We start from the raw sequence: 26,966 nt of genomic DNA, 5'->3' as shown, positions 1-26,966 counted from the left end.
CTCTAATACAGCAGGTCAGACCATAGGATCTAAAGATGCCTGCCAGGTTTAAAATGTGCAAGTGTGTATCTTTACATGATAGAAATAAACTTGCACTGCCCATCAGATTAGACTGCAGGGTAAGAAGAGTGTCAAAGGCTACAATGATTAAAACTATTATTAGATGAAATTAGGGGTTGTCTCTTGGATTTTGGAGCTGTGGGTGTGGTGGGACCTTAGGAACAGTCTAGATATGGTTGCTCAGGATCACTGTGCCAGATTTTATTTGAACTCTGAGTGTAGGTCATTCAGAGTGACTGTTCAGGACAGTCAGTCTCAAGTGATTCTACATGTTTAACAGCTGACAGTGGTGTGTTTTTTCACTTAAGTTTCATAGTCCTGTGTTTCTGAAGCAGTTTGGTCCCATTTCTGTCTCCATTTAATAATGGAGTTATTGGTATGAAATAGTAGCCTTTGAAAACTGTCAGGTCAGAAGTGGGGAGTAGCTTTGATGTAAGATACAACTGATTTTTTTCCATTTTCTCTGCGTCCAGCAGGCCACCTAAAATATGGGCTTGCATGCGAAGCATTTGATTATGCATTTGATCCTTACATTTATTACTAGCATGAGCTACTCCAACTAATTCTAGGGATAACTTATTGTTTTGACTGGGGAGTTTTAGTTTCAGCTAAATAAAGAATTTAGCTATTCCTTGAACAGAGGTTTGGAAGGTGCAAATCTTGTCAGGTAAGAATTGATTCAGTATACAAAAATTCCTCAACTGCTGGTGTTTGCTTGGCTTTAAAGGTCATGAACTTTGCTAAATTCTTCCAGCCTTGAATTCTGGAGCTTCATGAAAGAAACCTTGGAGAAAGAAAACATTCCTTGGTGCCCATGTGCCTCTGCACAGAGCTGCAGTAACAAATGTTTCCAATTATTAAATGGAGTTTGCATGCACTGTGTTATTTCACCAGATGCCGGAGGGTCTGAATTTCTTCACTACTGTGGATAAAGTCTGTCAGCAGACATCTACATTCATGTAAAAACACAAAATTCTGCTTTGTCTTTCATCATAAAAATAAACTATGTTCCACAGAAAAGAACAGCAGAGAGAAAGCAAGCAGTGTCAGAGGGGTTGAAAAGAGCAGAGATCTGAGCAGCGAGGCAAGCGATGAAAGGTGCGTTCAGGATACCGAGCTCTCTGTGGGGAGTCTGGGAGGGAGGGGGGGTACGGCTTAGCACTATGCAGTTGAAGACGATTGCATAGAGAGCCGTTCGATGTGTATAAAACTACTTGTCTGACTTGCTGCCTCTGATAGAAAAGTGGAATAGAATGGCTCTAACACTGAAACTTGCCAAAACCCAACTGTGGACACATCACTTTGCCAAAGGGAGGGTAAAGAGGTGACCTGAGCATGGTAGGTGTCTGTCATGTCACTTAAATACACTGCTGTTGGGCAAGAGTAGTAGTGTAGAGAGAAATCTCAAGGAAAGGTGGGGCAACAGTTTGAAATACATGGAAGGTTTTTGCTTTGAGATGGAAGGCAGCATGTGAAAGAAGGAGGAGGCAGCTGTTAATGGAGCTGTGGAGATGGATGAGACCAGTGAGCCTAGCTGGAACAAGACTCAATATGCCTTGCTCTGAATTTATTTGGATTACAGAGCTACTTGGTAGTAAGAGAATGTAACACATCTCTTGTCAATGGATGTTGGGTCAAAAAGAGTGGTTCCTGTACCATTAGGTGTTATCAGTGAAGTACTTCCACTCAGTGCTTAACATAAGTAGATTTCAAAGCACTTTACAGAAGGAAACAGGAATTAAAATTGTCCTGAGGGAAAACTAGGGCACCAATAGGCAAAGTGTTTTTCAGGCAGCTTTAGCAGGACAGTAGGAGAGGAGAGAGCCCCTGTTTCCCAAATGTTAATTTAATTGGGGAGGTGGTGTTTTCCTGGACCTACCACCTTCCTTTATAAATGCAGAACAGGTAAGGTGCCCACAAAAGGTCTTGCAGGCTAAACAGGCACAGTGAAAGGAGGGGAGGAGCAGTCTGCACAAAGGCATTGACAGCATCCTGCATCCCCACCCTGGGAATATGGCACGTGGAAGCCCCAAAACTTGTTGGGAGATCTGGGCTCTATACTTGTACTGACTTTGGCTTGAATACCTTCAGGCAAAATCACTTAATCTCCCTGCATCTCACCTCCCCACTCATGAAATATGAAAAACATTTTTGTCTCCTACAAGATGCTTTGGTTTTAGCTCTGAAAAGCATAGTAATTTTTCAAGCTCCTTCTTTACCTTCCATGTGCATGTTTGCTTTTCTGCCTCATTTTCATGCCATATTTTTGTACAGTAGCAATAATGTTCAGCCTGGAGGTTATGTTCTATCATGAGTGTTTAAAAAAGAGCACTTCACCTACAATGTGTGTCAGATGGAAGAGCTAGGAGAGTCCATCCAAATGTTCAAAGCAGAGCAGTCCAGCTGTTGGGATGTTGCTTATCTAAATTCTTTGAGACCCAGAGTTGTATAATTAGGCTGCACTCCTGGTTTTATAACTTGACTTTTCTGATCGCGCTTAAAATTTCTAAGTGCAGAATCATCAGTAGGGAGAGTAGAAACTGGTGTTAGAGAGGTAAATCTTGCCAAACTACATAAACAGTTTGGTGGTACAGCTGGGCCTATTATGCATGCATTTCTCCTGAAATGTATTAGCTATGAGAGCCCCCAGCTGCCCTTGTGACAGGAATAATATGGCCTGCAGCCATGCTACCTCAGGCTATAATCTTGATCTTGCAAGCTGAAGTAGGGTCAGACCTAATACGTACTTGAATCTGAGACCTCCAAGGAAAAGTTAGGGTGCTTGGGGGAATGATGTGGCTTGTTCAGTAGGAAGCATTTTGGTTGTTGGTGATCAGCCAGCATTTTTTGTGATGTTCAGGCCCCAGGCTGATTTGCAAGGGTGTCTTTTAGCAGAGCAACAAAGCAAGGATGTAATGACCTCAGCACCTTAAATCCAAATCTTGGTACCTGGGAGGAGTCTGATGCTTTTAAAATACTTGTGGTGTTGATGTCACAGTACAGTTTTGCACCCTTCCAAAAGGGGACTTGGTTTTTGTTTTATTTCCATCACCCTTTCAAATGAAGTCTGCTAAGCCTAGAGTAGGTGGGTCCTGATGAAAGACTGCCTCTGGTCAAAAGAAAAGCTCAGCTGACAGATGGAGAAACCAGATTAAATGATCCTTTGCATCTAAGAGAAGCAGAGAAGTTTTGGTGTAGGGTATTAGAATGCTGCTTGTGTTTTCCTGAGTTTTGTTACTCAGCAGAGCAGGAGAGCTGGTTCTTCAGAGCTGGCTTAGCAGAAGAAATGAGTTGCTAGCAACCCTCCTGAGAAGGCAGGAGCCTTGGAAGAAAAAGTCGCACAAACAGTGGAATGCTTATTTGCTTCCAATAATTGTTTCCTGTTAGGCTAGCTGACAAAATGCATGAATTGAATATTCAGTATTTTACTGAAAAGTGAGGAAGTTAGCGGTGAATGATGGCAAAATGAACTCCTGTCTAGCCTAGAAAATAGGCAAAGGACTACGGTGTGAGGATAAGTGAATCTACATGTGCTGTATGCAGACTAGCAGCCCTTATTGTAGTGGGGTGAATGGTTATTTGGACTTAAGTTCAGGGTCTGGTTGCTTCAGACGCATTTAAGATGCACGCAGATCAGAGGGTCTGTGTGTCTATCTGCTTGGCTTCCAAGCTGGTGTTTAAGGTAGGCTCCGTGCTGAATTTGTAAATGCCCTAAATATGGGTGACTGGGTTTTTAAGACCTTAAAAGCAAGCAGTGGAAGAAAAGATCCTTGGCTGCTTGACAAAACAAATTTGGTAGAAATCCCATGTGTTTCTGGCTTTAACCTTCCAGACAGTGCCCCACTTTCTCCATGTTTTGATTTTAGATCAGACTTGAGCAACTATTCTCACAGGTCCAGTTCCTGGTGGGAAGCGCTCCTGTCTCAAGTCTTCTGTCACTGAAGCAAATTAAGTAGAGCTTCAGCTTCCTTCCCTTAACACATGCCGCCTAGTAAATCCTGCAGCTTTATTGGGTGGTGGCATAAATTTGAAATGGTGTTCTACAAAAAGCACCCTACCAAACTAGAGCTGTCTAGCATCCATAACAAGCTTATCAAAGAATTTCTTTGCAGGGAGATTCGAGCCCTCCAGGTTTTGATTCATAGCAGGTGAAGACAGAATGTGCTGAAACCTGATTGAAATGTGAGAGGTCAACAAAATAGAGCAGTGTGTGCACAATAATTGGGGAAGAAGCAGTAGACTTGCTTTCTGTGTGTGTTCATGTGATGCTTGTACTTTAATCTCCCATTTCCAAAGGGAAGCCTTTGTCTTGCATACTTTATTATAGTGTTCTGTTTTCACAGGAGGTCGTTACAAAAAGGGGAAAAACAAAACTAAAATTAATGCTGACTTTACTCTCCCCCTTTCTTGTGCAAATCAAAGAAAAGAGGGGAAAAAATTTCCTTTCTTCCTGGTAAGAAGGGGTGTGAGAGGAAGAGTGGAACCAACTTCCATTTTAAGGATTTTTCCCTCTCCTAGAATTTTTGATCCCTTTTTCTTAGGGAAGGGCTGATATTTACTATCCATCAATAGATTTGAAGATGAGGAAAGTTTTCTGTACTTCTTGGGAAGGTAAAATCTCTTGAACTACAGGCATCAGGGCTGAAATAGCTGGGCTTCTTGGGGCAAAATATTGTTGCTAGCATAGATTATCTTGGCCTGTGAGAACTGACACAGATTTAGGGACCTCTGGTCTCTCTCCAAGTTTGGGGAAGAGGTAGGAAGAGTTATTTTAGGTAAATGCTTTCCCAAAAGGCTATAATACTTTGTCAGAAATTCTCTATTCCCAAACATCTGTGCAAATTAACACCCTTCTTTGCTTTTAAGTGTTTGGGGTTTTTCCCTTCTCTCCCTCTGCATTCTGTCTCTGAAAGGGGAATGTATTTAAAAAAGAGAGGGGGAGAGGAAGAAAGGGAAAGAAATCTGTCCCCTTTTGCTTCTTCCCATCTGTTGTTTAATCACCAGCTGCTTGTCTTTAAGCTTAGATTACAACCCTTTCATCACAGACTGTTTTGTACAACACCTTGTGCTATGGGGCCTTGGAATCTCACTGCACCATGGTGTACATGCACTGCGTGTAGAAAGAGCTATGTAAATGAAAATCTGGGGGAGATTTCTTCTAGACCTGTTGCTGTGTCTCCTGTAGAACTGTTAATTTCTTTTCTCTGCATGCTCCTACTTGAAATGTCTCTCTGCAGGAAATCCCTTTGTGATGGTACATGGGTCTTATGCATTTCAATCTGGGATATGAGTGTTTTGGGTCACTGTCCTTCCTACTTGCAGTGGAATCTAAATGCTAGTATAGGTGATAAGCAATCAGGCCCTTATGCACATATTGGAAACACTGGCCATTATTGTAGCATATTATTTGCTCCACAACAGGGAATGAATAATAAGACAAATATGTTTCAAGCCCTTGCTTGAGAAATGATTCTCAGGCCTGAGCTTTGAAAGCTGGTGCCTTGCAGTACAACAATAGAGAGGCAGGAAAGGATCCCACGTACCCTTATCTTCCCAGGGTTCATCTCCAGGACCTTGGTGCTGCACAACTGTTCTGGATGTGCTTTCTTGTATGCAGTGTCTGACTCATGGAAGGGAGTTATGACAAGCAAATGTGCTAATGGCTGTTGATGGAGTTAGAAGCCAAGAGTGATGCTGGATTTTTTTAGGATGGATGCCAACACTGCCTAGCTGTAGGAGAAGTTGGCATAAAAGCTTGGGATTACTTAACAAGCCTTTTAATGCTACTGAATATGCTGAGCTCATCCAGGGAAGCATTGGGTACCAAGTGTTTTTTTTTTTTACTGAAAGACTTAATACTGTAGGATGGGGAGCTGTCAGTCTGGTCCCTCTGCTCCCTAGCTACATTTGGGGAAAGGCTAAACAAACAGCACTGCAGCCAGCCCTAAAGCTGAAAGAGCTTTGCTCACCATTTTCATTTTCTTTGTTGCCAATGGAAGCTTGCTGGCCCCTAGTGAAACACTTGCAGATCCACTCCTGCTCTGAGCATGGATGTGAAATCCAGCTCCATCCTTGGCCTCATCTCCTTGCACCCTGTTTTGCTAGGCTTGTTGTTCAGACCACTGGTCTGACAGCAGTAGCAGTGAGAATTCAGCTGTGCCACAGTTGCCTGAAGACATAGCTACTGGAGCCTAATTATCACCAAATCGGATCACTACCTCACTGCAGACACCAGCCTGATTAACAAACATCCCCAGCCAGATGAGAGCTCCCTGTGTAACCCACATGGAGAGCCTCTGTGCTCTGCAACAAAGGAAGTGTAGGTTTAACATCTCACTGCGCATGCAGCGAAGAATCAAGCAGTGTCTGCTACATCATTATTAATGATACCAGTATCAAATGTAACCTCTTCTTAGGTGTCTATGTCAGTTGGAGAGGGCAGGACAAAAGCTGAAATCCAGGGCTGCAAAACAGCATCCAAAATATTTGTATAGATTAGTCTGGGCTCTTTTGGGGGAGGGGAAGAAAGTTCAAAAGGAAGTAGGATGTGGAAAGTAGCCTGGTACAAAAAGCTTGAAATCAAGTGATTTTGCAAAAACTAAAAGGGGAAAAGGGCTGATCTTTCTGGGATACATTCTCCCATAGCCCTGCTGTGAGTGTTCTTGCACATTCTTGGGATGCAGCTGTCAGATGGGATGGACACTGCTCCCGTGTTGTGTGTCAAGACACAGGAGAATACTGTAATCAGGCCTGAGACAACAGCTTGCTCTGTGACCCTAGGGTCGCCTGCCTTCCTGTACTTTAGGTGAGGTCCGTGTGAAAGTTGGCTTTAAAATAAGGGCTTTGTTAACTAGCAGGCACTGCTTTTGATCTGTGCTTTCCTGGGAAGCAAAATAATGCAAGAGGAAGGAGCGCTTTGGAGTCAGCAAGGCCAAACACGCATTGGTTAATGCATTACTAACAAATCAGAGCTTCATTAGACTAGGGCTAATCATTTACAAACTAAGTTTAGATGTGTGGCATAAAGTTCACTACTCTGCCCTGAGTATGTGCACTAGCTTTCTGATTATAGGGTGTTTTTGCTGGTTCAGTCCTTGCCCCTTTAAAGAAGAGACTGTGGCAGCTTCTGTCCTTTGTCTCACGCATATATAAGAAGGGGGTAAAAGTAGAAATTTCAGCCTTTGACTTATAGAGAAAGGCTTTCAGATATGACCTAGGAGAAGCTTAAAGCCTCAAACAGGCTAAATTTAAATAGATACATTTTGAATTATTTTGAATTATTGCCTTGAAGGTGCAGAACTTGTTCATGGCTTTTAAACATTTGGGTTTAGCCATTCTGGATAGGGGAATGCATCTATTTGCCTTTCCAGTGCCAAATGCAGTGGGTCCTTGTCTTCTAGTGCCATAGGCACTATTGTGATATAATTAACACCACTGTGAGACATTGCACGTTGAGCCACTGCTGCACAGTGCTCTCTCCATTTTAATGAAGGCAGCTGGGTGCTTTGTACGGAGGGTCTCACCTTTATAGATTTCAGCAGAAAGGATCTTGCTCCTCCAGTGCCCATTTCTTTGTAGCATTCTCCTTGGAGGCCTCAGGTTTTTTCTTTGCTGCTTCTCTCTCCTGCCTCTCTTATCTCAGCCCTCAGGTTTGCCTGTAAATTTCACATTTGAAACTGCTATTGATTTTCCTTACTAATGCACCTTGCTACATTGTACAACACACACCAAACAAAACAAAAAGAACTCAATCAGCCACTTAAACAAAAAAAATCAAACAAAACCCACTGACTTCCCATTATAGACTGGGCAGATCATGCAGTTATAACTTGAAAGGGTTCCCATTGACCCATAGCACTCAGTTAAAATGAAGGTAGCAGTGCAAATATGGGCTGGAGAGACAGACTCAGGAGAGCTCTTTCCTTACACAAAAAAGAACATTTTGCTTTTTTCTTGTTACCTGCAAATGAGAAAGAAATGCTGCATTCCACCACTCCTTGTAGCATTATTCTAACCATACCAATTCTCAGCTCCTTTTTCCCTTAGCTAATAAGTAATCATGAGAAGGTTTGTGGTCTTGTTTATTATATTTGGTCCAGAAAATGCTTTTTTCTCTCCTCCTCCCTCTGCCTCTTTCAGTAAAATGCTTTCTGAGATTTATTTGTAAGCCTGTAACTGTGGAGTAAATAGCTTTAATTTAATTTACCAGGCTACTGTAAGAAACTGTATCTGCAAGCAGGAATTCTGTCAGCCTCTTCTGAACTGAGAAGTGTCTGTGGATGCTGGCTGGTCAGATTGTTCTGACTTTTTCTCTTCCTAAGGAAGAATCTGTTTCCCTCCCTTATGCTGCTTTCATCAAGCTCCAAAAGCTTTCTGTTTGCAGTATGCTCTGAGCCTAAGTTGGATGCTTGGTGCTGAACAAGACAAATTCTCACTTTAACCATGAGAAATCCAAGGTAGTGATCTGATCCTGTAATAAGAACCATATGTCTGTTGGCCCAACTTAAAGATGACAGATCTAGAGAGGACATCTTTCTGCTTTTTGTCAGTCTTTAGTCCAGAAGATATTACTTCAGTATTTTCTCTCTTGACTCTTGAAGGGTTGCTGGGTCCTAGAAGATATTTGGCAGACAACTTGGTACCTGCCATGTAAACAGTGTTTACAGGGAAGTTTGAATTAGTGGAAGAGTTTAATGGATGGGGGAGTATTTGTGGCATATGGGAAGCAGCACTGAGCCTATAATCATTGTTAGGAGGGGGGAAAAAAAAGGGAAGAGGGAGATGGCATCTAATGAAGGCTGGCATGAATGAAGTTTCTACATTGATCTATGTATGGGTGCATGGGTATCTGCAGAACCTATGTGTAAGGAATGGATCTTTTGGACCAAAGCTTATGATTGCTGCCACATAACAGAACTGCTCTTTAGGTTGGCTGACAAATGTCTAATGTGGGGGATCCCACATGCAAATCTGTTTAAAGCCTGTGGCTTCTAAATGGACAAAGTATCAAAAAACAGATTATTGGTATCTCAGCCCAATGCCCTAGTATGTGTAGGATGCTTTGCTCACTTCCTTAGTTTGTAGCCTTGGGTTGCATTGCAGCAGATAAAATTCAACTTCCTCTTTGAAAGAAAAGCCACATGCATTCTCCACTCTGGTCATCCCAAAAGGAACATAATGGAGAATTGCAACCAAGTTATAAGGGTTTTTTCAATGTTCCAAGAGCCAATAAATGCAATAGCTCTTCATGGAAGCTCCTGTGCAAAGTGAACAGTTAGCTGGCCTCTAAGTAGGAGCAGCAGGAGCACTGATTCCACTTGCTTTTGGAAAGCCAGTGATGAAATGTGACTGTTGCACCACTGTTGTGTCTCGTGATTTTCAGCACTTTCTTGTCCATCTAGCCCCCCTCCCAACCCTGACTGTGTTCAGAGCTGTGGGAAGAATCTATTGGCCCCTGTGTTGCTCTGTAACATCAGAGCACTATGTGGCCATGAGCCCAAAGCAGAATGGGTGGGAATACAGGCAAAGCTGGCAGCCTTGGCACATTATCCAAGATAAATCTTGGATAAATGAGTCACTGATGCAGAAGGCTTGCTACGCCCTGTTTTGCCCCCATAACAGTGGCTGGCATTCTTCCAGTTAATCGAGCGTTGCTCGTGTTGCACCAGTTACTCTGCAGGGTTTGAGTGCTACTCCAGGCTTGCTCATCTGCCAGTGACAAGCCTGAAGCTTACGGGTGGCTTTGTTGCATGCTTGTGTGTGTGTGGTTTTACTACTTGAGTTATGAGACTTGCCAACTGAGGTTTCTTATTTTGCATCAATTTATTAGGAGGTTACCCCCCCCCACACCTCTCATTTTGTTAGCTGCCTTGGTTAAGTCTGACAGCTTATTTAGAACGGGCTGGTGCCCAGAGGTAGAATTTGCAAACAAATAACTTTCACCCAACATGACAGTGCGCAATAGATTGCAAAAATTCTAGACAATGTTCTCTGGCATGACAGTGACAATAGGAGTTTTGTCCTCATTAGTTTCCTAACGTAAAGACTTCCAGCTCTGCCCAACCCTTGTTGCATGTCAGAAGGAGCAAACTTCAACAACACCCCACTGCTTTGCAACATGCAAGTGCTGTCTCAGTAATTTGAGATGTGAAGAACCCTTCCCCCTACCCCTTCTCTCCCCTAGCAAGCTACACTGATTCTGGGATATGCAGGCCTTGTACATCTACAGAAAAAATTGGCCCCCGTGTTCACAAATAATTAGTGTAAGGTTGAATCTGCGTACTGTTTTGGGTAGGAGGAAGAAGGGAAGGGAAGACGGTTGTTTTTTTTTGCTTAGCATAGATCTCTGAGATGCAGCAAATGTGTCTGGTTTTTTTTTCCTTTTGTGGTCATAGCAACTTCTAACTTACTTCAGATTAAGTAGTAAGCAAAATCATGTGCAGCTCCCAAAAGAGCTGTCCCCTCCAGTGCTGATCTCTTTATTTATGATCACAGTGTGGGTGGTGGCAGTGGAAGGGGAGTAAATTGTCCCACCGTTTACCATGTCTTCTGATGGGGGGGGGATCAGATGGGAGTACAGAGGCTGCATTTTTCTGGGCTCTACAGGGATGTCTGAACCTGGGGCTCAGGGGGATGCCCCTATTTAATACAACTTGTCTCTCAGGCAGACCTGGCAATACATTTGACCACTTACGCCAACTTATCTGATGGGAAATCTAGTTACTGTATAACTTCAGATTATTTTATCTTTCCCTCATTTAAGCCTTGGGTCACTAAGTTGTCAGGCGAAAGAGGAACCCTTTTCCCATCCCTTCCCACCTCCAGGCTGTAGCTGACATGTCTTTGGAGCAGTTGTTGAATGTCTGTGGAGAAAAAAGTCTCCTTAAGAAAGAGGAAACTGATGACACTTCTGCTTGGGTGCAAGCAGGCTACCATTTTTCCTAATTAGTCATGATGTCTTGCCCATCACAGGAATAAATAGCAAGCTTTCCCTAAGGATGTGAGATGAGAAGCACTATTTATTGTTGCTCTCGGAGGAAGCTGACAACATGACAGGTGAAATATCAGGAATAATTAAGAAAAATAAGGGCTTATGTACTTTATTGCACCAGCAGCAGGGATATATTGCCAGCTCCTCATGGATCCTTATGTCTGCCCCCACCTGACATTGTAAATACTGTATTTCCTCAGAGCTGATGCATGCAGTGCACTTCAGCACTTCTGTAGTACCTTTCACCTGAGGCTCTTGGTGACTACTGAACATTTAAACTAGACCTCTAAATACTCCCAGCAGGTATGGAGAGTGGTGCTTATTGTTTCCATTTTTAACAGCTTAAAAACAACAAAGATACCTCCTTGGTGAATCAGTGACAAGGTCAGACCTGCAGTCCACAGGTCCGGACATAGCTTCCTGCTGAACTATTAGAAAACACCATATCATCTTTACCCTATGTAACTTTGCCTAATGTTCCATCTACTTCTGTTTGGTCTATTTCTCTGACTGCTGTTTTCAGAGTAAAGCCAGAATATCTTTTTTTTCTTGGGCTATGCTTTGGTTCCACGCACTGCTCATGAATTTTTCACTTAGTCCTTGGTTTGCTTTGTGCCACTGAGCCTTCCTGGAGATGTGAATGCATTAAGTAACGAATATGTGTGTTTAGTAAATACTATTTTCCAGTGTGCTTTTTGTCCAGGAGACCGGAAGGAAAAATCGGTAACCTATGTATGAGCAAAAGGCTTATGGATTTTAGGCTGTGAACCTTTTTACAAATTGTTGACTTCATGAAAGTGTCTGGGAAGCAGATCCCTTTGAGACATACGTTCTGAAAAAGACTACAGCTGGCCTTACCACTTATGAACCAATCTATCTTTTCTTCCTTGTAGTGAAAGCTCTTGGCTACATTAGGAAGAGCCTCTACTGGCTTTGAACTATAGCTTTTTGCAACCTCCCTACTAAAATCAATGATGAATAACATACCAGAGTTTGCAGGGGAAAAGCAGGGAGGAGGAGAGTAGGGGAGTAGCTGGGGAACAGTTTCAGTGACCTGTTTTTCCATTACAATATTAAGTTTGCCCCTGGGGTGCTCTGTGGGTTTGCTTAGGCTAATGGTACTATCCCTAGCCTTGTCTGGAATTAAGTTAAAGCTGTAGCCTGTCTGCATTAGGAAGATCTGTTTTCTTATGAGGCAGGACAGCTGGAGAGCTCAGAAACTATATCTTTTCAAAGGATGTGAAAATCTGATTACAGGAAGTGTCACTGGGCATCACTTAACTCTTCCTCTGCAACCCTAGCTTTGGCTGAAGAGCATAATGGATCTCCTGGATACATCTTGTGCTAAAATGCCCAGTCAAAAGTGCTTAAAATCCCTCAAGTTGAGAATTTGCTAATCATGTCTCATTTGCTAGCTCCATGTGATTTTGGGGCCATCCATTTTGTCCTACATTAAGTCTCATTAAGGTTGTGTAGCAGTGTTCTTGAAACATGGTCAGTACAATGTAACTTTTTTTAGGCACTTAGAAGAAAAGAAATCCTATGTGACAGTCCTCATCTTATGTCCCCTTTGACCATATGCTATGAGTGCTCACTGGAACTTTTTAAGAGGCTTTGAAAGAGATCTTTTGTTGGGGGGGAGGAGAAAGAGCTAGCAGCAAACAACTGAACTGGGAAATGCTGCACTTGGGGCACTTATATTTAGCTCACTTGCAGTGTCCCTTCAATTTATACTTACACTTTTGTTCCTTTTAACTACCAGCACTGAGGGTCTAAAAGAGAAGGATGCAAGCAAGGAACAGAAGTTTCTCCTTGTGAAGGTGAAGATATTTTTAACACAGGGCCAGGAAAAAGGAATTTGTTTCTTCCAGCCTCAGTCACAAAACCAGGGCTTTCTCTTGTGGAAAGCAAAGCATGTGCACTTTTGTCCACAAAAGCATTGCATGCAGCAATGGAAGCAAAATCAAACAAAATCTGAAGAGGTGAACTGAAAAACAAAGGTAGAAGTTCATCCCTCCTTAGTGGCCTGTGATGACTTGCTCTTAAAGACTAAGCGCTGTGAGGGAGGCAGGCAAGCAGTGTGTGTTAATTTAAAATATGCAGGATGGCCAGAAACTCAGCCCAGTCAAAAGAGAGGATGAGGGCTGAGTCGCAATGAGAGCCAGGCCTCTGCCAAAATTAAGACTGTTTTTTGTTCTATTGAATATTTATAGAGTGCTGTAGTACCTTGCGTTACAGCCTGTGTTCCCTGAGGCTTTGGAATATGAAAAGATGTCCAGAACTGGCTTACAGCATTTCTGTAAGAGGCTACTTTAGAGTCTGACCTTGAGGATTTTTCACCTCCTGTCTGTCGTCTGGATTTACTGACTGATCGGTGGTTTTGTGCGGTGTTCCTCCCGCCCCGCAATGCCATGCGCTGTGGGTATGAACTGAACAGGCCCAGAGCCCTTGGTAGCAGAGGGAGGAGGCCGCCAGCTGTGGCCTGCAGGGTGCCATCCTGTCTCGGGCAGCTGGCGGCATGGTATGGCAGGCTGCGAGCCATGAGTTTGTGAAGGCATGAATCAATCTCTGCTGAGGCCAGACCCAAAAATGGATATTTCATGTGCAATGCCATGTGCCAGTGAAGGTGGGAGAGAAGCCTGCTTTGACCAGTTAAAAATAGTGACTTCACAACAGATTGAAATAGGTCAGATTTCATGAAATGCCATACCCTTAGCAGAGGGAAGGTTAGGCTTTTCATTCTCCCAAAGAATTCAAGGTTGAAGGTTTTGTGTATCATGGGGCAGGCAGCTACAGAAAGAACTGCAGGGTTAACATACTGAAAGAAGGAAAAGTGCTACCAAGTAAATACTACTTCAATCAACTGCTTTTTCTTTGAGAAAGAGTGCTTTCTTTATAGTGGCAAAGTTTGATGCTTTGTGGGAAAACTCTGCATGAATTTTGTCAGTAGTATTTGAGCTAGGACCACCAAATCCCACAGTGAATAGATGTGGTAGCAAGACCATCTTTTGTAATAAATTTTTCATGAGCAAATGGAAATATATGAAAAATATTCCCTAGCAGATCAGCTGCTAATGTCATATTTATTTACACTGCAGTGTGTTTTTCACCCTGTTTTGTCTTTGCGCCCTCTGTCACTGCACAGCTCAGTAGCTTTCTGTCTGCCATGTCCAATACTTGCAGAGTGCATCTAAATGTAGGGAACAGAGTTTTAAAAGTATGGATGTTTATAGTAGGTAAAGGGCAGCAAGAGGGGATTCATCAAACTCTTATCATTGAAGCATAATCACTCCTGTAATGCCTTTTTTGCCCTTTTGCACCTGGAGAGTCTTAGCAGGCGCAAGCAGGTGCAGCTCTTGGAGCATTGCTAGAAGAATCTTCACCTCACCATGCGTTGTCTCGGAGTGCTGTGACCAGTTCCAGGTATATTCTCACAACCTGACTATCCTGCCAAGCAAAAACTTTTCTCTCCTTCCCATATCCTTAAAATGTTTGCTTGCTTTATTGGCAGCTGGTTGGTAACAAGTTGGACAAGTCTTGGGTTTAAATGTGCTATTCCTCAATTCTCCGAGCAAATAAGCCAAGATAAGACGCTCAACCTTTGAAGCCCATTGTAATTTAATACAGCTTAAATAGTAAATATTGAACGGTTGCAAAGGAATATGATCAAAACCATTGATTTCTTTGTAGTGACACAGTGACTTTTTGAATAATTCTCAATAATGAGAAAATCTGAGAAAATTGAAACCTGTTTGTAGATATTACAAGCCTAAATGATCAAATAAATAATTAGCAAGTTACTCATTTAAGCTCTGTATATGAGAAAGCAAGAAAATCCTTAGATTTCAGTAAAAGCTCAAGGCTGAGCATCTCTTTGGGCAGGGAGAAAAAAGAAAAAACACTCTGGGCAGAGTAGAAAATTTTTCTTCCATGGAAATAAGAGCAGAATGCTTACTATTGAAGAACAAACACTTTTCCAAACTGAATCAATATATTTCTATATTTGTGTGCACTTTACCTTTCTTTTTTGGTCTGTGGATTAATTTTAGAACACAGTTATGAGTTGCCTTGATATAGCAGTTAGACCCTAGAAAAGGAGTGAGGTATTGTTGAAGGTAGTTACATATCCAGTTTTTGTTGAAGTAAAAAAAAAAAAAAAAAGCCCCACAACTATATAAAAAATATTATATTTTTTCCTGCTTGGAGAGGAAAGAATGCTGATAGCTTACAGATGTTCTACTGTTAAATCATGCTCAAAGATCCTGTAGCATTGCTAGGTAGCTGCATTAAGTTAGGCTGTGCTTGGCTCCCCTCTGTGCTGAGGAGGACAGTATATGTGTACATAGGGAAAAGAAGCACAGAAGTATCATGAGGTGTTACTGATCAGCGTATACACTCTTAATTTTATGTGCTTTCATCTCAAAGTGCAAAATTCCAGTAGCAATAGTTATCTGACCCTTTGGTACAGACAGCAACATGGAAAGCAAAAGTCAGCACAACACTAGTGGTAAACAGTACTTCTTGAAATGCTTCTTCCTAATAAAAGCATTCTGGGAAACAGATACTTGAACATTTCTGTTACAGAAAGTGTTTGTAGTTGAATTTGTTTAATATGGGCTGTCTGTGATGCCATAATAGAGGATACTTTTAAAGTACCATTAGTGTTGTGCTGACTCCTGCTTTACATTTTGAAAGGGCAAAGCAGACCAGAAAAGAGATTTAAAGAAATAGAAGCCATTTGTTACTGCTGCCCTATGAATGCAGAGGTGCACAGTTATGCATGGTTCATCTTGCACAGTTTCTTTTTTCATACTCCTAATGATATTGATGAAAGTGTCCCATGATCGCTGGCTTTATTCTTGTCAGCCAGGTGTGTAAACAGTATGTTTAAGCCTGCAGAGCAAATCTTTACCCTGTGTCCCTGGCCTGTCCCCTGAAATACACCTTGTACTTATTGGGGTTCTGTCAGAAGGAATTGGTTCTTTTTATACTGTAAGATTCTGTTTTTGTACATAATCAAAAAAAATTTTTAAGGGGGGGGGGGCAATTGTTGGAGGTCCCAACTGGCCTGTTAAAGAATGCAGGTGGTCTTCAGCCTACTCCCCTCCTTGCTACTGCTTATCCACCACCACCACTGCCTACTACATTGCACTATCAGCTCTTCCAGCAGAGCAGCACCTGCTCCTTGGTCTGAACCAGAACGCTGATCCTGATTGTATCTGTTAAGTACTGCTAGAAGAAACTAATAATTGTTTCTGTTTAAGTTCTGCCAGGGTCTAGAAGGACTGCTTTTCCTTACTACTTACCTAATGCTGTTGTGCTTGTGTAATTCGTGATATAGTGCTCTGTAATACTGCAGCTGTGACAGACCTGGGAATTTAGCGGTGCATGTGAGAACTATATACCGCTGGGAAAAAAATGGGATTTCTAGTTTCCCTAGCACACTGCTCCCCTACCTGATAATGTGTGTCCTACAGAGTGTTCTAGATTTTTTGAAAGGTCTCTCAATCTTTTCCTGATAGGAATATTCAGTGGGATGCTTGTCTTACCCCCTGTAGAGATGTCCTGTTCTCAAAATTCAGGTTTGTCTGGTTTTCCAAATGCAGTCATGCTGCGCTTTCAGATGTCAGTTTTTCGGTCTGGTCTTGTGGCTGCATTTCAAAGTACAAAAATAGGGTGGCCAAAAATCAGGATGCAGCAAGTAATACTAGCAGTCACATCAGGGAGATTCTACCTCTGCCTTTTGGGGCAGGAAGCCACAGTTTATTGTTAATACCAGGACCAGGCTCAAAGTGGATGTCCTCAAAAGCAGTCGTGTTCTTCTCCACCCCTTCAGATGGAAATGAAAAGGCTTTCATGTTCTGCGGGGGTGGAGTGGAGAGCACAATTTGTGATGACCTGTCTCTGGTTGGTATTTGAAAGGTCACTTTGAGTACGATGCTATCTGAGCCCATTGATTTAAAAAAAAAAAAAAAAAAAAAAAGTCCCAACTCTGTACTGAAGGGGAAAGCTGGGGAGTGGAAGCTAAAATAGAACTGGCAACAGTCATTGTTTAAAACTAACAAAGAGCCACTGAAAGACTCCCCTTTTGCTATCAATAGCCAAAGCAAGGGCGTTCTGTGGAAAGCCTGCTGTCAGTGGAAGCGCTTGGTCTGCCTGGAGAGAGGAAGGGTCTGTTTTGCTCTTGTAGCTGGTGGCAAACTGATGGAAGCAAACACTTAAAGGAGCTAGAATAGGGCAGGGGAGGCTTTCTGGGAGTGTAGAGAAGAAATGGAAGAAGAATTAACTCCTCCCTGTTGGGGAGGGGTAAGTAGTCAAACCCCTGTCAGTGCAAGACTGCTGTGGTTATCTGGGCTTGAGGTGACATTGTACTTTAAAAATCCCCCAAAGCTGACCATGACCTAAACGCAACACTACGAAATGGATAGATGCATGCATGCTTCTGCACTTGCATGCACCCATCCAATACTGCACACCCTTATGACACAGGCTATGAATTCCTGGCAGCAGTGTAGCCACTCTTGGGTGCATGGTGTGCAGGCAGAAGGATAGAGTGAAGTTGAACCTTGTGGAAACAGGCTTTTATAAGGATGTGGCAAACCTCCCACCCACAGGACTTTCCAAGTGTGCATCTTGTGTACTTCTGGATATGAAAGAAGTGAGGAGCTTAGCACGTGCATCTCAAGGTTTGATTATCATGCAGGATCTCCAGGCACAGGCAGGTTGAGTTGCTACAAGCTAGAGTGTAGTCTGGAAGGGGCCTGGCCCCACAACAATTGGATCATTACCTTGAAAGCATTGCAGACCAAGAAAGAAATGATTTGCACTGAAGAGCTCAGCCAACTGTCAGCTGTTTTGTGAGCATTAGTGAATAAGGAGAAATAGCAGCATTAGCCCTGCATCCACCTAGTCATAATCTGTCATATGACAAGGGAAGTATTGGCACATTGTCATGTTTCAAATACTGCTAATCAATGTTCCAAAAAAATCACCCAAATGTACCTAGAGGCACTGTACTAGCTATGCAACTCAAACCTTACAGTGCTCAGGAACAGAGCAGAGACAGCTGCTGTGCATTTGTCAGCTGAGGGAGGGACTAGCATGGAGGGACCTGGGTGGTAGGAAAGAGAAGGGGACCCTGTTCTTTTGCCTGAGTTCTCAGGAGCATGTAGAAGGTTGCAATTTTAAGAAGTCCTGCAGAGGATCGAATTATGTAAGTTTCTAGCAACTGCCATTTTAAAGGGTTAGTCTGTCACCTGCATATGCTTGGCTAAACCCCACTAAGAGCCCCCGCTGCTCTTATTTCAGACTGCAACTGGAGGAGATGGTATCTCCTTTCCCCAGGAGCATCATGGCTGTATTCAAAGGGTCGACAGTGTGGCATCAAATAACAAATGGCTCTTAATCAAGGTTACAATCCTTGCACAGGAAACAGAGAACAAGTTGAGGGGAAAATGGGTGGATGTCCATGAGAAGGGCAAGTTTCAGTGATTGAGGCCCAGACTCAATTTGTTATATTGTCTTAACTTCTGTGTGGGACTGGATAAATTATTTAATCTCTTTAGCTCAGGTCCCTGTCTGTTAAATGGGGATAATAGCATTTCAGGGATGCTCTGTGGGTGGTCAATGCATATAAAAGACATAAGGTGCTCTAATGCTACCATCTTGGGAATGATTTGAGTGTGTGTGGGGGGAAGCCTAGCAACTGCTCTCTTGTCCACTTCTACCATATCTCATAATTGCAATATCCAGTGGCAGATAATTTAGTGGTTGAGAGGGGAAAGGAAAAAACTCAAACTTGTAACTAGATTCCAGGAGTCAGAATTGTATTAGATGGAAAGAAGTCGAATTCTGCTTTGCTAAGCAGTGAGAAAAAGATTTAGGGGGAAGACAGCAGGGAGAGGCAGCATGTCCTGGCCTGGGTATGAAGGGAGTATAATTAAAGCACAGAGGTGATTTTTTTTCTAGAGGGCTCAGTAATAGGTGTTTTGGAAAAATGGTATCTTCCTATTGAGTTGGGAGGGGAGAGAACAACAGACTCTTTCCCAGTTAATAGTAGTATGATGGGACCCTGGTTGCTTCAGGCACAAACCTAGATGGGTCTCAATCAATGGGATATATCTAGAAAGGAGGAGCCTTGTGTTGGCAAAAGGGGGCTCAGCAAAATCACTCAATTTATTCTCCTAACTTCCCTGGGCTCTTCCAAGCTTTGGATGCAAGCAATGAGAGGAAGTTAAGGCACAGATTATAAGTGATGGATCTAAAGAAAAGGAAGAGGGTTGAAGGGTTGAAATTTACTGCAAAGTCTGGCCCAGAAATGACCCTCTTCCTCCTTTGGATTTTTTTTCTTGTGCAGAAAAATGCAGCTGGTCAGCGTGACAAGTGGAAACTGTAGCTTTGTCATTAATGTGCAATGCTGAAACAATGATGTATGGCTGGTGATAGATCATGTTGGGTTTCCGGAGAGCAGGGAAGACTAAGGCATAAGACTAATTCATGATGCATGAACACATTGATCTTCCTGGCTCTGAAAATACAATGTAATGAACCCCTGCTAACACATCATTTTTATGCCACTGCACCTCACTAATATCTAATGATTTCACCTTGCTCTGAGATAAAATATAATTGTATGGGAGTTACAGCTTTGTTCCTCAATACCCGAGTAGAGTTAACAAATTATGCTTTGCTCTGTTATTGGCAAGTTGAGACAAACTTGCAACACCCTTCCTCATCTCCCCCCTCCCCCACCAATTACTGGGCTCAGATGAGTGTTTAAAACACTGTATGTACACAAGTATCTGTTCAGTACATGTATGACTGAATGCCTATAGCTTATGCATATGCACTTCTAGGAACTGAAGCAGTTGAAAGATGAAATTGAAAAGATGCTGAGAACCAGGTGTCCGGGCTTGGGGATTTCTGGATCTCATCCATCCAATTGGTGCTCAGGAAATGGCAGTAACTTAGAGATGGAGGTTACCCTGTAAATGTTATCGTTTGCAGCATTCCATCTGGAGAGTTGAAAGCACAACAACCACTATTTTTTCTGAAGTCCACAAATGCTTCTGAAGATCAGCCTGCCACAGTGTGCCCTTACAGGGCATTAGCCAAGCAGTGTTTCTTTCTGAACCAGAGAAAGCATTTTTCTTAAGAAAAATAAGTTTGAGTCCCTTTTGATAATTTTAAGTGCTGACACTCTCTTGAATAGTTTATACTTCATTCTGCACAATGAAGGTGCAGAGCATTTTAAAATGTGCATGGATGAGTGGTTTCTCTGCACATAAAGATTTTTTTGTGCTTTTTCTTTGTCCATGAGCAAATGATATTTCTCTTCCAAGCTCATTTTAATGCACACAATTTATAAACATTATTGATGGTAAAAAGTAATAAATTTCAGAAGAAACATTCACTTCCAATCTCTGGCCACTGGGCAAGAATGCTGCTTCTCAGTGAAAATCATTTTCCCCATGTTTGTACCCATCCTTCTGGAGATAGCTGAGGCAGGGGTAATCAAAGGAGAGGAAAGCTAAATACGTTAAGCCTTGATCAAGGGCTACATGGTTCTGGTTTGAGGGAGTTGTTAAAAGTGACTTTAGTCTGAGCCTTAGGTGTAAGGTCAGGGAACAAAACACCTTGTGTGTCTTTGGTCAGTGATACGGATGCTTCAAATCGCTCCAGTCTGGGGCTGTCAAAACCTTGACAACATTGAGACAGTTTGGGGACTGCTGCATATCACACTGGCTGGTAATGTTTGTCTTGCCATCTTATCTACATTCAGCTGTCTTCTCTTGTTTTATTTAGTGATGGGAAGCTCTTTTGGGAGCCAGCAACTGGTAAACTCCTGTTTGTACAACATCTACTGCAGTTGGGGCCTGGCCCCTGACTGTGGCTTTTAAGTACTATTGCAATACAAAAATGAGCAAGAACTAGCAAATACGAGTTGAATGTGAAGATGTTCATGGATTCTTCGAATGAAAACCCTACTGTTGCAAAATAAGTCAATGGAAATCAACTTTCACTGTCAAGAATGGTTAGAAGTAATGTACCTAATTTGAAATTCCCTCTAGGCTAAGTATGACTTTTCCTTTCATGTGTGATGTTTGTACCCCTTCCGGGAGCCCTTTTCTGTGTACCAGGGTTGATTACGTGTGTTGACAGATGATTAAGACATGAAGCCTCTTAAATCAGAGGAACAGTAAAAGTTTTGCATTGTGTGCTCACGTGTTTACCTGCAGCATTTTAATCATTTCAGGCTGATTTCGAGGTTTTGGACTTGCTGCCTCTTGCATCTTTGGGTGTCCATAGCAAATGAGATGCTGAAGGGAGCAACAAACCATGAGCAAGACACCAGAAAATGTGGAGAACAGTCCTTTACTGGTAGCATATACTTATATTGCGTGATTTTACTGGATTTGCTGGTTTCTAGCTTCTGCAATACTCAGCTTTATAAAATTTACTTTGTGGAGGCAATAGGCTAGCTTTAAGAAACCGTGCATGATTCTTGCTCTGGAAACCTGTGCCACTGTACATCTCTTGAATGTTTCTGAGAAAGAAGGTTAAATAGCATTAAATGGTTTGAAGCCTTGTCATTTCAGTCAGAGCTGTTTTTCTGGATATTCAGATGGGGCAGACAACACACCACAAGGCATCCTGCCATGGAGAGGATGTGGCCTTTGCAGTCAAAAGAAAGAGCTTTTCTTTTCCCCTAGTAGCTTGGAAAAATTTGCCATGTTATTATATTTCTTTGGACTAAGTGCAGAGATCCAGGGCTTGCTCTGAGTAGCAGTCATTGTGCTGGCAGTTCATTTTCAGGGAGAGATGCCTACCCTACCTCATCACAGCGTTGTTCTGTAGAAACCAATGTGCTGTGGTGGAGTCTCCCTCTGCTCTGCATCATGCATGCAGCAGGTGCTCTGCTACCACAGCACATCCACTCGGCCTGGGATTGTGCTTAATGCAAGAATTTCCTCAGCCCTTGGGCTTCTTATTGCACTGTAGGAATAAGTACCTTATGTGGCAAAACTATGTTAATTGCCTCAAGTGAGCATCAGCTGCTGCTGAATTAGAAGGGACAGCAGCTTCCTCAGATATCTAACCTTCCTTCCTGTCTGGAGCAGTCTCTTTCAAGATACCCACTTCAGCAGACTGAGGGGTTTGGTAAACATCTATCAGCAAACAGCCTACCCTTAAGAATGAGATCTGCCTTTGGGTGTGCTTGCCTTGCACAATGGGGTAGCACAGCAGATGTAGACCCAGCCATGTTGCATTTTTGCAGAGCAAAGGCTGAGAATCGTAGTGGGGAAGGGAATCTGACAGTGGGAAGAGCAAGAAAGGGAAGATAAGCCAGAAGACAAGGAACTTGTTCTCTCTTCCTGACCTCCTGCTGCACACATGCATTCCTTGGCTCAGCCTTGGGAACCGGTGTTTGGCTTTTTATTTAAATACATGTGTTATCTTGCTTGGGAAAGAGGGGATGATTTTCAAGAGAAAATAGCACTGACCAGGGAGCTTCAAGAGCAAAATAGGTTTCATGAGAGGATGGAGAGAGCTTGAGCATCAGGTGTAGGCAAAGTAAAACATGCACTAGCACTCCATTAGCTCTAAAGCCTTCTCCTTATGACAAGTCTGTAGTTTCCCTTGGCACTTATTTTGATAGCTTACTTTCTTCCCCCTCCCCATGATCTCCATGTCTTGACTTTTACAGGCACTTTTCTCCTATAGGAATATTAAACATATTTAAAAAACACTTAAATGCTAATGTGAAACCTGAAAAGAGGATGTCAAATGCAAGAGACACTCTGAAGACATGTCTCTGCAGAAGGATTTGACCCCAGTAATCTAATTTACTTTACATTTAAAATGATACTTCATTCTCTTATTATAAGGCTCTGTGTCATTGGCTCATAAAGATTACAATTTCTTGTCTTCCAAATGTAATAAATCCAATTCAAGCACCCTCTTCATTTGAAATTTGTCACAACAACATGCAGAGGGCACAGTTCCTGAGTTTTATGGCAAGGGTGCATCAGACTCATCTGCAGAAAAGATGATGCAAGACTATAAAATGATTTGTCCCCCTCCCTTCTCAATAGGCTCTGTTTATATTAAAAAAAAAAAAAAGCTTATTCCTCATTATCCAGGAGTAAAAAGGTTAGATTGGCAGCGGAGCCAGACTGGCTAGATTTTTCATGTTTTGTTGTTACACTAGGGAATAATCTGGTTTCTTTAAAACCATCTGAAAATATTTCATTTGTTTCAGCAGACTTGGGAGTTTAACCTTTCTGGTTATGCTTATTGGAAACGATAGCAAACCAATCAGTATTTTGTGCATGCATCTTACCAGGTACTAAATAATACAGTTATACTGGCTGATGTGAATAGCTACTTCATATCAATATGCTTATTGGATAGACTTAGACATTTCTTAATGGACTGGCAGAAATAAGGTGTTTCAGGAAAAGTAGACCAAAGTTTCATGTTTGTATTGTAGCAACATCTAGTTACTACCACTGCAGAGAATGGTGGTTGGGCCGCATACTGTACTAAGCAGGACGTGATTGTAGAGATGTCCTTGATGTTTGTGTTTTCAGTGATAGTGGTGGGCTTAGCTGCTTTACAAGGGCTTTTTTGTACCTGTTTATGCCTCCAGAAGGATGTGTGTGTAAACAGTGAACCTAGAACTGAACTTCAGATATTGATAGAGATGTGTGGATACCGGCCTCAGTTGAGTGTGAATTTAAGTCCTACATGTGCTATTAGGTGCCTGCCCGGCTGGGATAAGCTCTTGTCTTTTTCATTGCTGTTCTCCAGTCTGTGCTCTGTTTTTTCCCCACGTTCTCTTCATGACCGTTTTTCTGTCAAACTCCCTTATGCCCAGCTTTGTGATACATGATCAAGAACACAAGCTATGCAGGGAATTGAGGAAGGTCGGGCCAAGATCTAATGAACCCCTAGTGAAAGGACTGGCATTTAGGTGCCTCACTGTCACTGCTGCCCAAATCCAGGGGAAAAAAGCTTATCAGCATGTGCTTTCGTTTCACTGATGTATAAACATGTGCTTTGTTGAAGTGGGTTCAAAAAGCAAGGAGCTGAACTGCCTCCTGGGTTTTAAGACACGACAGGACTCCAGGGTTTCATATGGCGGCTGCCTACTGATAAATATAGCTGACATATATCTAGAGCAAGAAATGCAACTACCTTATGTTTGCTGCTGTGCAAAAGCTGTGGTAGCAGAATTTTGGTAAAGCATTTTCTTATGTTCTTGCTTGGCTTCAAGTACTGGCTTGCTCCAAACTGCCTGTGTGTGGAATTTAACAAATGGGGTTCTCTCCCCCACTCTCTATCAGAGGCTTGAAATTCTTGGCAGTGTGAGCAGCATGGACCCAGCTTTCAGGGCTGCTTTTTCCCCTTTCAGAACTGGAGAGCCAAGAATAGAGCATAACAACAGTTGCCTCCCACAGTCCTAAGCTGCCGTTTCATTTTCTGCTTTTATACATCAATGACACGATTGTCTGGTGTGGAAGAGAAATTCTTTTAATGAAAGCCACAATACACCTTTCTACTGGCATAAGGCTCTTTTTGGTGTGTAGAAGCAATTTTAAAAAAAAATCAAGCAAATGGACAAAACTGGTCTTTAACTTGGTTCAGTGACCTGTTTCCTTGATTATAATATTTGTGTGCCTTTCGGAAGCAGAAATGGATAAGGTGACCTGTTGCAAACTTGAATGTGTTTGGACTGGTCCAGGCTGCTGTGTGCACAGAGTAGTGGTGGAGACAGGAAGGTGATTGCATATCAACCACTGGTGGCATGGAAATGCTTCTCTTTTGAGAGGGACAGTCTTGAATAAATACATGCAAGAGACTAATTCTCTGCTTGGAGAGAACTTTTATACTTATGTGTGTTGTTCCTTAGGGGGTTTGGGGTTTTTTTTTGTTTTTTTAAACAAAGGTTTTAGCCAAGCAAAAAATCCCATCTCTAAAGCTTTTTTTATTAAAAGATAAAAAGCAAGAGTTCATAGGAGTTAGCATTAAGTCACAGTCCATAGCAATCTAAGGTATTCACTGGCTGGGGATTCTGTTTATTTCAAATACCCCTTTATCATTTTGTTGAAAGAGCGGTGTTCTCTGTAAAGCTCTGCCAATTGAAAAAAGAATCAGATAATGAAGACTGATGCTGCACTGATGACAACCCTTCGGATCCTCAATAGGATTTCTCTGAAATCAAAAGACTTTTTTTGTTTTATTGTCACACTTGTGGCTTAAAAAAATAATTAAATTTAATCTTTTAGGTCTTAAAACAAAAATTAAATTTTAAACAGCCCCCCCACACACAGGCAGGGAAAGACAAAGCAAATGCACGTATCAAGTGTGTGTTGAAGAAAATTTTGTAAATTATAAATGAAAATATCCTATTTGCGGTGGGTGCTGAGCGTATGCGTCTACAAAGACTGTTATTGCTCTCAGCAAGTGTGACTGGTCTTTGTGTGTGCCTGCAGTGTTTATGTACATCACAAGGGAATTAAAGTCAACCCATTATACACCACTTGTATAAATATGTTGCTTTCATTTACTAATTTGGCACCAGTAGTTTTTGAATCTATTTGAAATGTAGTATCTTTTCAATATAAATTACATTCCAGCAAAATATCTAAATGTGTCTGTAAGCTGCATAGAAATGCATAGGATGCACCCAGCAAACACTTTAGGTTAAGCCTGTGCTTACATGTTGTTTGCTGAATTGGAGCTGCAGCTTCCTTCACCGTAATAAGAAAAGGCTTTCCATACTGCCAGCAAGCTGTGTTTGATACCGTATTAGCTACTACTGAAAAACTGTGAATGCTGCAGTGAAATGTGGCAGCTGTTTCTCAGTACTCAGAAACTGAGAGTTCAAACCCACTCTTACTTGAAATACTCAAATATTACAGAGGGAAGTGTGTTGTTCTCAACTCTGGTACTAGTGGTCTGTTGAGTGATCTTGGCAAGTTAGTTGACTCCTGTAACTTGGCTTTCCCATCTGCACAATGGTAGTGGTGGTACTTGCTGCTTTTGAAGAGCCTGGTGATTGGAGAAGGGGAGGTGTTATATAATGGCTAGCAGCTACATAACAAACCTCGCCTTTTGCAAACACTTGTAGCATCATGGCACTGAATCAGAATAATCTGTTAAAGCCCACCCTTTGCTTTCTGCTCTTTGGTGTTGGGCTGTAATTCTTCAGCACCAACACACTTTTCCTCTGAAAATGTCCTCATCAGCAACCATAACTCCTTTACCCCCTGGGAGGGAATGAAGTCATCACAGTTGTGCTGCTTGGGCAGGTGTCCTCATGTGCATAGCACCTTGCACGTTAGATTCCTGGCCTTCATAAGGTCTCTGGGTTTTGCTGCGGTTTGGCTACTGGTTTGTCTAAATTAGGAGCATATCATGTGAATTTAAAGCATGCAATCTTCCTTCCACAGGAGTGCTCTCAGTGCACCAAATGCACCTTTGTGTTTTGCAATCAGTTTGCTATCTCATACTTACTGCACTGCATGTTTCTCTTTGAAGAGCTAGGGCTGGATAAATCCTCAACTTGTGTTTCTGTGTATTGCCATGCACAGCCCTAAATACTTGATGAGGGAAAGAGCATCTCATACTTTTGGGGTACTACTGTTTTCCACTGCCTGACATTGACCTCACAAAGCTCTTAAGTGCTGATGCGGCTGGATTGCAAGATGTTCCCTGTTTTCTTAGCGGTTATGGCAAGCAGTAGTTCTGCCGTGCATTTTGGCGTCTGTTTTATACATTTTAAATTTTTGAACAAGTTTGTTGTTCATCATAGTGGAAGCCAGACAAAATATATCAGGAGAGGAGTACTGTAACTAAAGTACTAAACTTATAGAGGGAGAGCATAACAAATGACAACTTTGTCACAGTA

Source organism: Apteryx mantelli, chromosome 23, assembly GCF_036417845.1.
Source record: "Apteryx mantelli isolate bAptMan1 chromosome 23, bAptMan1.hap1, whole genome shotgun sequence".
Taxonomy (NCBI): Eukaryota; Metazoa; Chordata; class Aves; order Apterygiformes; family Apterygidae; genus Apteryx; species Apteryx mantelli.
This window is presented reverse-complemented; position numbering follows the sequence as displayed.